General features: G+C 36.9%; 1 protein-coding gene and 1 pseudogene across 1 annotated transcript in view; both read left to right on the forward strand.

Moving 5' to 3' along the window:
* The window catches only part of LOC105303060 (A-kinase anchor protein 6-like), a gene marked incomplete at its 3' end in the record, with an annotated part of 427,728 nt that overhangs the window by 180,234 nt on the left and 228,859 nt on the right, over positions 1–18,635 (forward strand). The gene's annotated exons all lie outside the window — the stretch shown is intronic.
* On the forward strand, positions 9,365–9,484 carry LOC111730014 (annotated as a pseudogene).

Consider the following 18,635-nt stretch of genomic DNA (forward strand, 5'->3'; position numbering starts at 1 on the left):
TCTAATTGAAAAATAAAAATAAAAAAGTAAAACAAACAAAAGACTGCAGCAATTCTTGGTTTTAGAATTTAGTCATAGTGTTAATAAAAAGCAGATTGACTTTTGGTTGATTTATTATTGTTTTCAAATTCTCTGCAAACATTCATCCCATATTGTGTATACCAGGGGCACAGAGAATGGTAAGGAATAGATTTAGAGGAGCACCACGAAGGAACCTTGCTCAAGACATTAAGTTATGAATTGAAAGCTTTCTAAGCTAGAGGAGGTAAACCCTTATATCCTTGCTAATTGTTTCTCTCACGTTGTTTTTTCTACTCTTTGTCTGTCTGTATGAGATTGTCAGGCACAGTAGCCTCCTATTACAGATTTTGTGACAGCTGTGTACTTGAGGTGAGTGGCTGAGTGGAGTGATTTTAACAAAATGGAGGAAGGACCCATAATTCTCTATAATGAATGAAAACCTTAGAAGCTTTCTCTTTTTGCCGTAAGACTGCTTCCTAAAAAAAAGTAAAACTGTTGTTATTTGCAGATGACATACTATAGAGAGAACCTAAAAATTCTACCCAGAACTATTAGAACTAATAAATGAATTCAGTAAAGTAGCAGGATACAAAATTAATAATCAGAAATAAGTTGTATTTTTATACACTAATAATGATATATCTGAAAGTGAAATTAAGAAAACAATTGCATCAAAAAGAATAAAATACTTGGGAATAAATTTAACCAAGGATATAAAAAGCCTGTACTTGGAAAACTATAAATCACTGAAGAAAGAAATTGAAGACACAAATAAACGGAAGCATATACTGTGCTCATGAATAGGAAGAATTAACATTATTAAAATGTTGATACTACCCAGAGCAATCTACAGATTCAGTGAGATTCTTATCAAAATGTCAATGGCATTTTTCACAGAAATATAATAAATAATCTTATAATGTATATGGAATTACAAAAGACCCTGAATAGCCAAAGCAATCTTAAGAAAGAAGAACAAAGTCGGAGGTATCACACTACCTGATATCGAACTCTACTACAAGGCTATAGTAATCACAACATCATAGTATGGCATAAAAACAGACCATAGATCAATGGAACAGAATAGAGAGCCCATATATAAACCCATGCCCATGTGGTCAATTAATCTATGACAAAGGAGGCATAAAGACAGTCTCTTCAATAAATGGTATTGGGATCTGGACTGATACATGCAAAAAGAAAAAGAAAAAGAAAGAAACTAGACTGCTTTCTTACGCCATATACAAAAATAAACTCAAAGTGGATTAAAGACTTAAATGTAAGACCCAATACCATAAAACTCCTAGAAGAAAATATAAGCAGTAAACTCTTAGATGTCACTCTTAGCAATATATTGGGGGGGATGTCTCCCAAGGCAAAGGAAACTGTCAACAAAACAAAAAGACAACCTACTGAATGGAAGAATTCACCAATGATATATCCAACAAGATGATAATATCCAAAATACATAAGTAAATCCAAAAAACCAAACAATCCAATTAAAAATGGACAGATGACATGAATAGCCATTTCTTCAAAGAAGACATACATACAAATAGCCAATAGACATATGAAAAGATGCTCATCATGACTAATCATCAGGGAAATGCAAATTAAAACCACAATAAGCTATCACCTCACACCTCTCAGAATGGCTATCATCAATAAATTAACAAACAAGCGTTGGGAAGGATGTAGAGAAAAGGGAACTCTCGTGCACTGTTGGTAGGATTGTAAATTGGTACAGCCACTGTAGAAAACAGTATGGAGGTTCCTCAAAAAATTAAAAATAGAACTACCATATGACCCAAGAATTCCACTTCTGGGTATTTATCTGAAGAAATCCAAAACACTAATTTGAAAAGATATTTGCACACCTGTGCTTATTGCACATTATTTACAATAGTCAAGATAGGGAAGCAACCTAAGTGTCCATTGACAGACAAATGGATAAAGAAGTGGTACATATACACAATAGAATATTACTTAGCCATGAAAAGAATAAAATCTTACCATTTGTGACAATGTGGGTGGACCTAGAGGGTATTAAGCTAAGCAAAATATGTCAGACAGGGAAAGAGAAATACCATATGATTTCACTTGTATGTGGAATCTAAAAAACAAAATAATGAAAAAACAAAACAAACTCATAGTTACAGAGAATAAATTAATGGTTGTCAGATGGGAGGAAGGAGTGGGGGATGGTGAAAAAGATGAAAGGGATTAAGAAGTACAAATTGGCAGTTGTAAAAATAGTCGTGGGAATGTAAAAGTACAGCATAGAGAATATAGTCAATAATATTGCAATAACTATGTACTGTGTCAGATGGGTACTAGACTTATTGGGGTGATTACTTTGTAAGGTATGTAAATATCTAATCACTATGTTGTACAGCTGAAACTAATATAATGTTGGTTGTCAAATGTAATTAGATCATAAATTAATGTAGAAAAACCCCAAACAATGATGCATTAGTAAGAAGCACATTTAAATAGACAGAGACAGTGGGCGGTCTATACAAAAATTCTTGATTGGGCAGCACGAATTAACGCGTCAGTGAGCTCCAATGTAATAAAATTTGATACATGCCCATTTATAAAAAAATGCTTCTTAGAGCTTTCAGGAAATGCCATTCTGGGATCATTTTGTACTATCCTGTATGTATATTCTCCTTCTCGGGGGTCTCTACCGCTCACACAAGAGTCTCCTGTTTCTCTGCCTTCTTCTTCTTCCTGCTTCTATAAGATTCAAGGACAAGCTGCTTCCTTTTGCTCTCTTGGCTTTCTTTTCCCCATCTCCTTCTTGGCTACTTCTTCCTTCTTTCTTCACTGTACCAGACATAAATTTCTTCTGGGAACTTTTAGTAATCTATGGAAAAGTTTGTTAAAGGCTTCACATCAGATTTCAGTTGCTTGGTAACTCAAAGAACCTCCTGCCAAGTTTATGTTCAGAGAATTAGACAAACCATTCAGTCCACACTGTTTTCAGGCCTGGGCAGCATCAGTTCACCAGCTCAACTGTGTCTGTGGAGATCTCCACACAGGCACAGAGAGGAACCTTGCCCTCCACAGAGCATTAAGGATGATGGAAAAGGCTGAGCCCACCTAGCTGGGCCTGAAAGAGGCACTTGGGGAGGCTGACTTGCTGAGAGGTGCAGGCACCTTCATAGAACAACAAAAACTGAATAATCACTGCATGTTGGTGAGGTGGTTTGAGATTCTCTTAGAGTTTCTCTACTTCTTCCTTTGTTCTACCTTATAAGCTCTCTCATTTTTGTTCCACTTCCTAGTCGTTTTCAGGAAACTCATAGTCTTAGACTTAAAGACTCTCTAACAAATGGTATGAGGTAACCTCAGAACAATGGCATGGAACTCACTCTTATGGTCAACACCAAGAACACACAAAAACCAACCAACCAAATCCCTTAGGATTCTGGGTTGGAAAATACCAAACTGGAGAACACGAAGCTTCCATAATGGTAGGTAGAATGAATCTGAGTAAAATATATGGCTTTAATGCCTATTAGGAACTGAAGCACCAGAAACATGCCAAGGTCCTATAAAGATGTTTACTGATGATGTGCAGGAAAGTGCCATCAGAGGAGGCTCCTTCTGGGTGGTCTCAGGATCCTCTGTAACCTGCACAAGTTATTGGCCTTGTAACTCCCCCAAACTGTAACAAGGTAGAGATGGTAAAGCTTCTAAGAGCTGCCAAAGCATGAATAAAAATTAGTGTTTGGCATACCATGCTAGGGGTGGGGAGTGGTGGGAGAGCAGGGTCTTCTTCAAGATTGGCTGTCTGGGAGCCAGGATTATTCAAGTAGAAGTGAACAAGGGAGGAGGAGAAAAGAACAAAAGTCTATTGAAGGGCACAATACAATTTTTAGTGAGTCTTCAAATAGTGCATTACCGGTAAAAGTAGTCATTGAATCATTTGCAAATTAAACTTTGGAATGATTGACTTGAATTGGGCTAAAGCCTTCAAAATGATTACAACAAAGTCAAAGGTCTCTGATTAGCAACAATATTTATACTGAAAAGGGTTCAGTATTCAAATAATAGACAGGATGTTCTTTGGTGATGGTTTTAACTGTTGAGAGCTCATTTGATTGTCACTTGGATGGATGTGAAGTTGCTCTGAAGATAATAATAAAACTCAGGTATCTGCTGCAGAGTTTTCCTTAAGAATACAAGTAAATTGCATGTGACTTGATGTTAGCCTCTTTTCATAATCAGGTCTGTTAATCATACTCTTCTGTAGTTTAAAATTATCTACAAGTAGGTGTATGTGGGGGAGGAAAATGATCTTTGTACCTCTAGTCTCCTGGCTTTGGAGTAGAAATAAGAATCACTACTTGGTGGATAGATACTGGTAGAGGCTAATTTCCATGGAGAGGATGATGCTGGACACTCTAGTCTTATACAAAAATTTGAAAATACTAACTACCTAGTGTGTTTGAAAGGAGTTGGATGCAGGTAGGGAAGGTTTTGGTGGCATGCATGTTCTGTCAGGTGTCTCAGGTAGCTTATTCTACTTCCTTGTTTCTTAATGGTGCTATGGATTAGGAATATTTTGAGAGCTGCAAAACTACATAGAGGAGGGAGGACCCCAGAACTCTTGAAATGAAACTAATGGATTAGCAAGAAAAATACTTTTTTCTTTCTTTAAAGGCTAGACTTGTAGGTAAAAGTTATAAAAGTAGGTTTGGGTAGCTTTCTAATTGATTTACAATGGATCCATTTTCTTCAAAAAATAGCAGCCCTTTATCCTTGAACATGTTACAGGAATCTCGCTTGCAGTGGCAATTCCTTCCTGGGGTGGGAACTTCACAGATGGCTCCTGAAGTTCCTTTCTACTCTGAAATTGTGTAGTTCTCATAAAAGGGTTTTTCTTACATGCAAAATATACTTCACAAATTGATATAGCATAACGGCAAAGGTTTTCTTCCCCTTCTAATTTCAAAACTGACGTTAAAACTAGTAAACCGTGTAAAAGGTAATAAAATTCCTCATGTTCAAACTGTGGATACTCATCTCTTAAAGGCCAGAACCTGAGAGATATCCTCAGAATGAATCCACCATGTCTGATGAGATTTATTTTTTTAAGATGATGATTATGATGATGAAGATAATAAATGTTCCTTGAGTGAAAAACGGCAAACTATTTAGAATTTTATAAAGTAACCCCTAATTTACTTCTAATAGGTAGATGATCTTAATAGTTTTTTGTTTTTTATTTTCCAATTTTTGGGATATTTTAACTTTAGATGGTGTTTTTTAGGACGCTTTTTTGTTTGTTTAGGAAGTTTTTTTTTTTTTTTAAAGTTTAGATCTTAGAAAGTGTAAAATGATTTTAATTGAGAAGAACTAAACCACACTATGCTTCCTAAATGGTTAATTAATTCAAGCATAAATTGCCAGCATATCTATATTCGCCCACACGTAATTTCAGTTAATAGCTAAGCTGATTTTGAAGCTCTGAGTATGTGGGAGAGACATGCCAACTGTGAGCCTCACTATAGACATTGGTTTTCAACCAGGAGTGATTTTGCCCCGCAGTGGACTTTTGGCAATATCTAAAGACATTTCTGATTGTCATGTCTGGAAAGGCGGGTGTACTGCTTTGATGGGTAGAGGCCATAGACACTACTAAACTTCCTGCTGTGCACAGCACCTCACAACAAAGAATTATCTGGCCCAAAATGTTAATAGTATTAAGGTGAGAAAATCCTGCTTTAGGGTGATATGGGTTGTTTACTGATGGAAGGTCCTCTCCCAACATTATCTTTAGGTCTTTCTTTTAGATTTGATCAGATTCCAACCTCCTGACTAGAGGATTAAGACCTTCTGATAGCATTCTGGGATCTGAGTGGAAGAAGAGATCAGATTTAAACATTCAATGGTATATTTTGACCTAATTTCCCAGTTTAGGGTAAGGTGCACCTGACTTCAAGTGTGTTTGGTATTTTCTAGTCTAGAAACTCTCCATTTTACTTTCTCTAGGGAGAGGTAGACTCCCAACAGAGGAAATCTGGAGTTCTAGCAGGCTCGTAAGTTGGCATGCAGACAATTATCCTATTTTTAGGCCCATGCCACCCTACTTACAGGGGAACAAGATGTCACCAATTCTAAGGTATTTGAGGGCTCCATATATAAATCGAGTTGGCTCTTACTTTCCTTACTGCTAGATTTAGCTTTCTCACATCTGCTAAACCCAGAGACGTTCAATCTTTAAACCTTTTCTTATAAATACTTCTTGGAACCAGTACTACATGGACCACATTTTGGAAAATGATGCCCTGTCTACTATCTATGCTTGTGTAGAATCTCCATATCTTCTGCTGGGAACATTTTGTTCTGCTGCCTGTCAGAGCTCATCTTGTGAAAAATTTCTGCTGACATAACATATTGATATATTTTATTCTTATTCTCTAGGTATTGTTTATTACACATAGTGTGAAGAAAAAAACTGAAGCTCTTTCACTTTGTAGCCAAGTTACAAAGAGAGAATGACCAAAGTGCAATTTCTGGGCAGTTCAGATCTCTATTTAGTCTTGCCCTAGCGAACGAATGGTCTTAAATAATTTACCAGACTAATCCATTCACTGAGTTAAATTTATCTTTGTTCAGATAACTAAATTTGGATGCATGTTTAGTTTGAAGCAGATGTAATTATTTTATTTTTAAACTGCTCCCCCCAGTTCAGTTTTAAATAGAAGTGATTGATCCAATTACAACCTGAGAATGAGAATTTTGGAAAATTTTCTCTTGAAACATTTCATGGACGCAAAAATAACTGGTGATACTGGAAAAAAAAGTAAAAGAGAAGAAGAAGAAAGGGTTAAATCTGCATGATAATGAATTCTTTGGAAGGTATAATGCAATATCCAGGTGAAGAAGACCCTCTATTAGTCATTGGATGATGTCATCTAACAGTGTTATTGTATGCTATGCACATGCATTTCCTTAGGTTTTTAGTGTAATGATTTTTGTGTGTACCCATACTATGTATGCCCCTGTGATTGCCTTAACTGAGCAGATACTCAATAGGTATTTAAGAATTGCATATGTTATTTTAAGACTTTAGATTACTTTTTGAATAATAAAAAACAGTGTTATTTAATTCAAGTGACTGCTTCATAATCTGAACTCAAGATGCTATTTTAAAATGTTCTGCCCTCATCAAGACAAATATTTTAAATTTTGTAGTAAAATTAGTGTTTTACCTTTTTGCATGAACACCAAGATCCTGTTAAATATAAGCCTTATAAAATAAGGTTAAATATATAAATTTAAATATGTAAGGTTACAAGAACCCTGTGAAATGATAGGCACATATATATATATATATTTTTGTAATATAGACCCAGAAACTTCGTTTAAAAGTACAGAGACTTCATCCAGCAGGAGATTCTCTTGTCTGTGCTCCCTGGAGACCTTGAAAGGGCCTTATACCAGGCAGTAGCCCCTTGCCAACCACAGTCTGTGAGCAGGACTGTTGGCACAAGGACCAGTCAGAAGAAACTCTCATCTGCAACCCTGGAGGTCCTGAAAAGGCCCTATATGTGGCTCCAGCTTCTTCACAGCCACAGTATGTCAGTGTGTCAGGAGTTCCGAGGGTCCAAGGTCCCAGTGGAAGACACTCTCATTTGCACCCTGGGGTCCTGTACTCCAGTCTCTTCATAGCTTCACTCTGCCAGAAGTTTTGCTGGCACAGAGACCAAGCAGCAGACACATCTATCTGTGCCCTTGGAAATCTTGAAAGGATCTTATACTTGTTTTCAGGCCCTCCTAGCCTCAGTTCATGAGCAGTCCAACTGGCAAAGGAACCAGGCAGGAGGCACTCATGTTTGCACCTCAGGAGATCCTGAAAGGGCCCTGCATTTGGCTTCAGCCCCTCTAGTCACAGTCAAGGACCATTCCAGCTTACTCAGGGACCTAGCAATAGACATGCCTATCTATGCCTCCAGAACCAGGTGGCAGAGAACCTGAAACAGCCATGGGGCATGGTCCAGGGCCAGTCCTGCCTGCCCAGGGACCCATCCAGTGATCAGAAAGCAGTCTTCCCAGGGTCCTGGTGAGAGCTATATCTGCTATACATTTGGTAATAGGCCCACTGCCTGAGGACCCAACTATGGACCCCAAAGTGCACACTTGTCCCAGCACCACCTTACTGAACAAAATACTGGAGGCAGTTCCATCTACCCAGTGACCAGGCACGATCCACACCCACTCAAGACCCTGGTAACAAGATGCCAACCACCAATCTCACTGCATACCAGTGACAGCCTTATAACCAGCTCCAATCCAGCACAACTGTGATTCTGGAGGTGATCCCTTTGACCTGAGGAATAGGCAGGAGAAGGTTTTTACTTCCTAAAATGAGTCTGTAAAGATTGGTAGAGGTGTTTGCTCCTTCAAATGCACAGACACCAATCCAAGTCTACATGGATCATGAAGAATCAGGCAAATATGATGCCACCAAAGGAAACTAATAATGCTTCAGTAACCAACCCCAAAGAAATGGAGATCTACAATTCGTCTTACAAATAATTCAAAATAGCCATCTTAAAGGAAGTGAATGAAATGCAACACAGATGACAACTAAAAATCAAGAGAGCAATGCATGGGCAAAATGAGTTTAATAAAAAATAGAAACATAGGAAACACCGAACAGAAATATGTGTTGAAGGCAAAACTGTTCCTCAGAAATGAAGGAATGATTAAGAAATTCCCAGACAAACATAAGCTAAGGGAATTCATCACCACTAGAATCACCTTATAAGAAATGCTGAAGGGAGTCTATCGAGATGAAATGGAAGAACACTAACAACATGAAAACATAAAACTCACTGGTAAAGGTAAACATGTAGTCAAATTTAGAATATCCTAATGACGTGATGGTGGTGTGTAAACCACTTTTGTCTCTAGTATAAAAGTTAAAAAATAATAATATTAAAAATAACTATAGCTACAATAATTTGGTAATTGATGCATAATAAAAAGATGTTAAGTGCGATGACATCAATAGCCTAAAATGTGAGGGGAAGAGAAAAGTGTAGTTTTTTTTATGAGGTTGAAGGTAAGTTATTATCAGCTTAAAATAGACTGGTGTATCTATAAGATGCTTTATGTAGCATCATAATTTCTGTAGTTACACAAAAGTTAAAGAGAAAGGCACTAAAAATACCACTAAAAAATAATTATAAAGGAAGCCAAGAGAGGAAGAAAGCAATAAAGGAACTAAAATAACAGTCAGAAAACAATTAACAAAATAGCAGTAGTAAGTCCTTACATACCAATAATTTACCCTAAACATAAATAGACTAAATTCTCCAATGAAGTCTATGGCCATGTTACCCTGAACAAGCCCGATCCCATCTGATCTTGGAAGCTAAGCAGGGTCGAGCTTGGTTACTACTTGGTATGGGAGACCACCTAGGAAGACCAGGTGATGCAGGTGTAAAAAAATAAAAAAAAAATAAAGGATTGTAAGCTGACAAGATCCTTGCAATCTGTGAGGTCAACCAAAGGTTGCCTTGCCTAAACAAACAAACAAACAAATAAATTCTCCAATCAAAAGATGCAAAGTGGCTAAATGAATTTTAAAAATATCTAACAATATGCTATGTACAAGACTCACTTCATTTTTAAGAACATGTACAGGTAGAAAATGAAGGGATGGAAAAAGATATTATTCCATGCAAATGGTAACCAAAAGAGAGCAGAAGTAGTATATTCCTTTTCTTCTTTATAAATCTTTCTAAATTTGTGTTCTTTCTAATTTTCATGTTATTTCACACATTATGGTAGAAGCAGAGAGAAAAACATATTCTCCCAGCTGTTTGTATTTTACATTATGATAAAAATGAAATAAAACAGAACTCTAAACTTATAGACTCCAGCTTAATTAAAGGTCATTCAAAATGCACTTATGTTAAAAATTGAGTCAGCCGCATGTTAATGAAATATTCTGGATTGTTCGTTTTCAGGCATAGGAAGTAACACCTCTTGTAGAGGAAACTCATTCAAAGGACCTTGAATATCCCAGTCAGTGTTTGAATCAAACAGAACTATTAACAATGATAGGATCATGGCAAAGGGCACAATGAATAGAAACTATGACAAGCAGAATTTATCTGAGATTCATTGTATTTGGCTGCAAATGACTAAGTAAGACCAAAATAGCTGTGCCATGTGATGTGTGATATGACTGTGAAGCATTAATTGAAAAATTATAATTGGACGATTTCTAAAGCCTTTTGGAGAAGGACCAATTATTTCTGAGTGTCACATCGATTATAAACATTGCTAACAAAGCAAGATATGAAACATTAAAATAAAAAGGTAGGGATAGTTAGCTTTTAAGTGTCTGAATAACTCTTGGATGTCAGCCACCCTTGGATAATGCTCATGTGCTTGGATGGTGACCACAGATAGACTTGGTTAGTGGTAAGTGATAAAATCAAATGGCTGGAGGGTTTTTGTTTTCAGCTTATGCTTTAGCATTCCTATGGCAGAGGGGAGAGAGTATAAATTGGCCTGTTACAATGTTCTGCATTTTTTTTGCCCTCTATACTCCTGTGATCTAGGGGGGACCCTAAATTAAAAAAAATAAAATCTGTCTTTCTGTATTTTCTGAAAGGAGTATCTGGTAAAGCATCTGGTAATATTCAATCTATACTTAATTTTCTAGGGTTGATGAAGGGTGTGCTAGGTTCCTTTTAGAGGCTTTTTGTCATTAGCTCTTACTCAGCAGTTTCTATTATTGCTATTTATTTCATGAAGCAAAGTAATATATAATTTATTAAGAAAAAGATAAAAATTCAATGAAGATGAATTTATGCTAAGCTGGTTTATGTCCCATGCGTTTCTGCCTATCTGCTTTTCACTAGAAAATATGTATTTTATTTTTCTTGGAAGGTCCATGGTATATAACTTTTATTTGTTCTAGGAATTAGTTTTTAAAACACCAATTCTTGTCAGAACAAGTTATACTTTATCAGACACCTTCAATTTAGATGACTGGTTGGGCAGAAATACTTCACAGTATTTAATGAACTTGATGTATTTTAAGCAAAATTGTTATAAAGTATTTGAAATAAACAGATTTTACCTTTTTGAAATTGTTTCTTTGAAAAGCAGACATAATACCAGACTATTAATTATTCTTTTGGTAATAAAGAACATTCAGCAGAAAGATCTCTGATCACATCAGAACTTGGGATAATAAAAGCCTTTGCCATCTCCTATTAGTATTTTTTAATCTGATATCAGAATCTTCTAAAGAAAATCCTTTCTGCATGTCTGGGAAGTTAGGGTGAGCAGGAAATAATAGTGAATAGGAAGTAATGCTTTTGAAAATCTTGGTCTTTATGAGAGTTCATCACCCGTAAAATGCTTTCTGTTTATGAAAGAATAGCAGTGTGGGTAGTTATTTGATGTGTTCTCATGTTACAGCATGAACAAAAAAACAAATGTAATGTTAGTTAAAAGATTTGGCTTTTGTTCATTATCTGGTATTTCAGCTTGATTCGGTTGTCTTCAAAAATAAAAGTACTTCACTCCAGAACATACCTACTTGTTGGACAAATAATGAAATAACCTTACCTTCAACTTGATCACTTAACCATCTGTGGCTTTCATCATGAGATCAGATTTAGTTCATAGGAAGCAATTCTTTCTTAAAGGAATATTTGAGTGAAATAAATACAACCTTATTATTGAACTGAATCACAGTGAGCATTTTGTATTAAAAAATACAGTGTTTCAGAAGGTGAGTGGGCACAATTTTAAACTTAACATTTTAACTGAGTGCCCCTACCCAGTCTTGTGCCATTCTCTATTAAAAAACAAACAACAAAAATAATCATTTTCATAGTCAAAGAAGTTTGGGAACTAATGCACCCTATATTCCTATCCCCTATTTAGAGATGTTCAATGCACCTGAGAGTATTAAAGCCCCATCTTTTATTTTTTAATCTAGATATTTTTAAGTTTTATGTTTGCACACAAATAGTTAAGAATCAAGTAGTTCTGAGGTTTAAGACAAACAGTAGTCCCGGGCCCTCTTCTTTTCCATTTCCCATTCTCCAGAGGCAGCTGTTTTTCATCTTTTAGCTGATTCTTTTGGCAACTACCTCCATTTTGAAACAATACAATAGTGGGGCTACTTCCTGAGTAATTTTTCTCTTATCTTTATCTATTGACTTCTCAGTATGAAAGATGAGAATTGATTTAGCTCCTTACCCCTCACCATCTCTTTCTCTCACAGGAGTGCACAAGTACATGGACCCCCCTGCCCCCAGCGTTCTTCCTGTAAAAGTATGTTTTGATTTGGATTATATCAACATTGATGTTTATTATTAAGAATAAGTAAATGCAATTTTTAGCTAAACCACATAGAGTAATATGATTCCTGTTCTATTTTTGTACAGCTTTGTATAGTTTATAATTTGCTTAGTTTCTACATGTTCATCTCTAATTTAACCCTCTATTCTCCACCAGCTGAGTAAATCTCTTCTAGGTAGGTATGTTCATTCACATCAGGTTTTCCCTCAAAGTCGTCTGTTTAAAACAGTCTTTCTGAGAGCTTTCTGACCCGGTACAACCTGGACTGGATGCTTTCCTTGCCTGGTACACAACTGCCATCCTGAGATTTCCCTCCCCCAGCACCCTGGCATTCTAGGTCTCCTCTTTTCTGCATCTCATGTCTTCCTCTTTCTTGGTTTACTCTTCTTTGTATTTTTTATTTTTTGATAGAGAATCTAGAGACACTCTGCTATTTCATGAGAAAAGTGTGTGGGACATTGTTATTGCGTGTGCGTGAACTAAAATATCTAAAAATATATTTTGTCCCCACATTTGATTGTTTATCACTTTACATTATTCTTGCTATGCAATTCTATGCTAGAATTCTTTTTCTTTCTTAAAGGGAAAAAACTGTCTTCTAGTGTCCAATGTTGCTGCTATGGAAAAAAACATTCCTGTGTGTCTCCCCTACTCACAATACTCTATTTCACTTATGGCACTTCAGATCATCACATTTGTGGTAGTTTTATCCACTCCGAGCAATTGTGTGATACCAAATGGGTGTCCTATAATTTAACTCAATTCTGACACTATCTACCTGAAGATAGTGTCAAATTCCACAGTTTCAGAGCTCGGTCCTACAAGACTGTTTCCCTCCTCTCACTTACTTCAGATGCCAATTGCAAGTCCAGGTTGTCTGTAGGTCTGACTCACTGGCTATAAATTGACTCCCTCCTCGGTTTCAATTAATTTGTAGAACCACTCACAGAATGCGGAAAAAAAACAGTTTACTTACTAGATTATTACAAAGGATAGGAAAGGATATGAATGAACAGCCAGATGAAGAGATACATTGGGTGTGTGAGGCCTGGAAGGGTCCCAAGCACAGGAGGTTTTGTTCCCATGGAGTTTGGGGTGTTTCACATTCCTAGCATGTGGGTGTATTCTCGTTCACCAATCCAGAGGCTCTCTGAACTCTGTTCTTTTGAGTTTTTACAGAGGCTTCATTACTTAGGCATGATTGATTAAATTATTGACCTTAGTGAGTGATTGAACTTCTAGCCTCTCTCTCTTCTTCAGATGTTGAGGGATGGGACTAAAAGTTTCAACTCTCTATTCTTGGTTGGTTTCCCTAGCAACCAGCCCCCATTTTTACAGGCTCTTCAAAAGTCACCTTATTAACATAAGCTCAGGTGTGGTTGTAAGAATCTTGTTATGAATAACAAGACACTTCTTTCACCTTTATGGTTCTGGAAGTATTTCAGAAACCAAGGACAAAAGACCAAAAACAATAACAAAAGATGCTCCCATTGCTCTTGTGTTTAGGAAACTCCAAGAATTTTAGAAGCTTTGTGCTAGAAATGGCACAAAGGCTAAATATATAGTTCTTATTATAAATCACAATATCACAGTTGCTGTTGAGAAATCCAAAGCAATTTAATTTATGATTCTTTGTGTGGGAGAGGAAGAAACTTTCTTCTACTCTCAGAGATTTTTTTTTTTGTGACTGATCTAATAATCAAATGGGCATGAGACAGATTAGCAAGAGAAAATAACCAAATTTAATACATAACATATATATGGCAACCCTACATACATTAAAGAGTCAGAGACCCCATATGCACAAGAAATTCAGTGACAGAAAGGGAAAATGGTACATAAGACATTCTGAGGTAAGAATGAGGTAAGGTGCCTTGGTGGCTTCAAAGGGTCAATGCAGGGCAATAAGAATAGCAGATGTTTAGTAAATAGAATTTGCTCTGTCCTATAGAAAAGTTCTTCTAAGTAGTTAGGGAGGAGCAGAAGTTTCTCATGAGCCCACTGCTAAAATTGCTTTTAACTCAAAACAATTTGCACAGCACAGAGGCACATCTTGGGGTGACTCATTCTGAACCCCCACATTTGTATACGCCTCTACCTTAAACTTAAAGATCATTTTTTCTAATCTGAGATTTCAAATAAAGTGCCGTAGTATGTGTCTATTTTCATACACTAAATAGGTCTTTTTAATCTTGAAACTCATGTTCTTCATTTTCTTAAAATATTTCTTTGATGATTTTCTCCTTTCTATTTTCTTTTGCCTTCATGAATTTATATTCTCCAGTTGTTGAACCTCCTTTTATCTCCTAACTTCTATTTACCTTTTTGCTTTACTTTCTATGAGATTTCTTCAACTTTGTCTTCAGCCATCGTAGTGAGATTTCCCTTTCTGCTATCACGTATTTATTTTTCTAAAATTATTTTTTGTTTTATGAATACCTCTTTTTTAAAAATAAATATCTCTGATAATACATTTCATGAATACAGTGTCTTATCTCTGATGATATTTCTTTTTTACCAAAATCATCTTCTTCTGTGTAATCTGTTTTTTTCAGGTTGAGGTTTTTTTGTCTGCCTGCTTTTGTTCTGTTATCCATACCAGAGCTTTCCCTAAATCTCTGCTAATCCTTGATCATATTTAGGAGTAGGAGACTAGAAAGCCGATTGAATGCTCTGAATATGTGGGCAGGCCTGTTGACTGTGAATGTCACCATAGGGTGATCTGAATGTGCCAATTTCAGTGTCTTGTCTTCTTGGACTGATCATATCTCCTAGAGAGGATCTCTAGTCTCTTGATTGGAGGGTCAAGGCTTCAGAGAGTCAAGTTGGGGAAGAAGGCTGGGAGTCTCAGCACACAGAATGACTATGTTAATTCAATTTCCTTGTTTTCACGGTACTTTTATCATCAACTGTGCCCAGTGCCCTTAAGTCCAAAGAGTCTCTGATTGATCCTTTCCGGAGAATATATTCTCCAGTCTTCTACCAGAATTGGGAGTGGGGGCAACCACCTAGCAGCATAGATTAAGAAATGCCTAGAGTCTGCTATTTAAACATTTTTAAAATCAAAGTCAATATTCTTGATGTATCACTGCCTCTCTACCCAGAGTTAGGTCAGACTGAAGGTTTAGGGTACAGTCCTCCAGGATTGCCAGTCCGCCCAAGACTTCTGACACTGACTGCAAGTTCAGGTGTCCCCAAGGCTATCCTCACTTCAGACCAGCTGGTTAAAAATTGGGGGGGTCTTTACAGACTCCTTCAGATTTGATGATTTAATAGATTAACTCACAGAACTCAGGAAAATACTATACTTGTGATCATAATTTTATTATAGTAAAAGGATGCAAATCAGAACCAGCCAAAGGAATAAACACATAGGGTGCAATCTGGGACTGAGAAGGTTCCAGATACAAAGCTTCCATGTCCTCAAGGATGCGTTACCCTCTTGTCATTGATGGGTGACAGTACTCATGTAGCACTGCCACCCCAGGAAGTTAGCTTGAGCTTCAGTGTCCATAGTTTTTACTGGGGCTTCATTACTTAGGCATGATTGATTGAATGATTGCCCCTGTGGTTGCTCAAAGACCCAGCCCCTCTCATCACATGGTTGGTCTTTCTGTCTAGCTAGCCCCCATCCTGAGTCATCTTGTCAGCATAAACAGTCAGGTGTGGTCTGAGGGACTCATCATAAATTAAAAAATACTCACTGAGAAATTCCAAGGGTTTAGAGGTTACCTCCCAGGAGTCGGGACAAAGGCCAGACTTCTCTTTAGGTAAAATTAATTCTTCACTACACATTCTTACCTCTTCTAGAAGTACCTGTTCCACCAATTTCAAAATATTTAAAGGATTCTGAAGTAAAATTAGGTTGGTTCTTTGCTCTCTGCACTGCTGGCTTAGGATTTACCTTTACTGAGTCAACTAAGGCATGTATCACTTGTTCATCTAATTCCTAGCTTCTGAAAATATTATTGTTTCTCTTCCAATTCTTGAGTATTTATACTAAATCTTAAGCCAAAAAATCCTCTGCAGTAGTGTTTGCAGAGTTTCTAGAAGGAGCAAAATTAGATACATATATTCAGTTGGCTATCTCTACCCAGAAATCACCCAGCACCATCTCAATTTATTTGTTAGTAGCAACTTTTTATAGAATACCTATTAACACCTGGTCGATAAACATTGAATTAACAAACACTTCTATGTTGCTGTGTTAATACAAATAACTAATTTAAGTTTCAGAATCTTTAAAGGACTCTTTTTCTTTTTACTTTACATATCAAGGTTACAAAAGAGAAATAGTCTCTTATCATTTATTGACTGGTGGTGGGAATACAGGGGTAGAGGAGGATCTTTTAACTTCAATGTTATCTATTTTTACAATGTTTTAATTAAACTATAGTACTTTTTAAATAATTAAAAATAATTTTAGAATAAGAAAAAAGTAAAACATTGCATAATAGGATCCTTAAAATATTTCCTCTTCAAATATCTGATGCTAGGGTTAATGGAGAACTAAAAATGGAGAATTCTTTTTATATTTAATGGAGTAGGTAGGACAGAGCACCGAACTCCTTTAATCACTCCGATCTAAAATCAGACCTGTAGTCTCCCTCTCTCTTAATATCCCCCAGCCCTTCCCAGTCTGTCTCTCTTTTTTTCTGAGCTAGAAAGAGGTTTTTAAGGTTACATTTCATATTAATGAAGTCTGCCTGGAAAAGAGGATGCTGGTCCTTTCATAATGCTGATTTCTCATTTCATTTTCTTGGTAAATAAGAGTATTTCTCTTTTTTTACAACCTTTTTAGAGTTCTTGCTTCCTGTGAGATTCATTCCAAACTTCATAGCATGGCGTTCACAGCCATTTTATAATATGGCTGTAACTTACCTATAGATTTATCTGTTTCTAGTCCCCATTAAGCTCCCAATTCCTGTCAACACTGAATTATTTGCTGATTCTCCCAATTTCTTGGTGTTGAGGTATCTTTGTCCATGTAGTTCCCCTAGACTGGAATTCTTTCCTCATCACTACCCATCTAAATCATACCTATTATTACCAGCCCATTTCAGATGTTATCTTCTTGAGTAAAGGTTCTCCCTTATGCTTAATGCACTCCACTAAGGCCTCACGGGGCTTTGTTTGTTCATATCCTGTGTGTGCAATAATTATTAGTGGGGGTGTGTGCATGAATGTGTATGTGAGGGGGAAAGTGGAGGGAGGGAAATTGTTTCTATTGAATTATAATTTTCTTGAGGATAATTATGATGCCATATATACACATAAAACCATATACGTAGTTGATTCTTAGTAATCTCAGTTGGTCTAGAATGAATCTTGTTTTATTTGTGTGTGTGTGTGTGTGTGTGTGTGTGTGTGTGTGTATGTTAATATCATTGACAAAAGCAACAACTGTATAAATTATATACCGGAGATTTACAGAACCAGTTCTTCTCAAGACATTTTCATGAACAACAGAAAGGTGGCTGCCTGATACTTAAAGGCGATTATTAGCAAGTTGGGGTAAGGGGAGGGAATGTGAACACTCATTAGTGTTTGCTGAATCTAGGTCTACATACTCATGACCATCAGTACTATTCACAGATGACTGGCTGATGCAGCCGAATGAATTTCTGAGTGACAGAAACTGACTACAGTAATGGGGGAAGGAAAACACGGGGGTCCCTGAATCTATCTTGGAGTCCCTGTCATAGGAGAAGGATCTAAATAATCCAAGGATCTAAATAATTGGGGATGGTGTTGGGGATAGAGGGGAGGAGGATGGTTTGATGGAGAAAGTGTGTTATGGCTGACAGAGGCTCTATGCTCTGGGCGAGGGAGTTAGTGGTGATTGAGGGGAGGAGACCTGGGAGGGCATGTGTGGTCTCTTTGTGATTAGCAGGATGTAATCAGACAGTTGTCTGGGGACACAGCCATATACAAACGACACATTAAAGGGGAAAAAAGAGAGACAGGGAACATCAATAATAACACCAAAAAGATCTTTTAAATTGTAGAGTTCACTATTTTCATGCTGTCTTCCCTCATCTTCTCCCTCCCCGCTTAAAGCTTAAAGTCCTTCTCACTGATATCCATTTGCAGGCTGCTCTGTTACGGTGGGAGGATTAGAAAGTGAGACTAATCTGGATTTTCTGCAGTGATCTCAGTAAACCATGTTACTCCAGGTGAGTTCTGGAGGGCATGGAGCCAGGAGGAGAAGAGGGCCAAGGAGAAGGAAGAATCAGTGATCATGGAAACTTCTTTAGGAGCAT

The sequence above is a fragment of the Pteropus vampyrus genome, unplaced genomic scaffold (assembly GCF_000151845.1).
Source record: "Pteropus vampyrus isolate Shadow unplaced genomic scaffold, Pvam_2.0 Scaffold297, whole genome shotgun sequence".
Taxonomy (NCBI): Eukaryota; Metazoa; Chordata; class Mammalia; order Chiroptera; family Pteropodidae; genus Pteropus; species Pteropus vampyrus.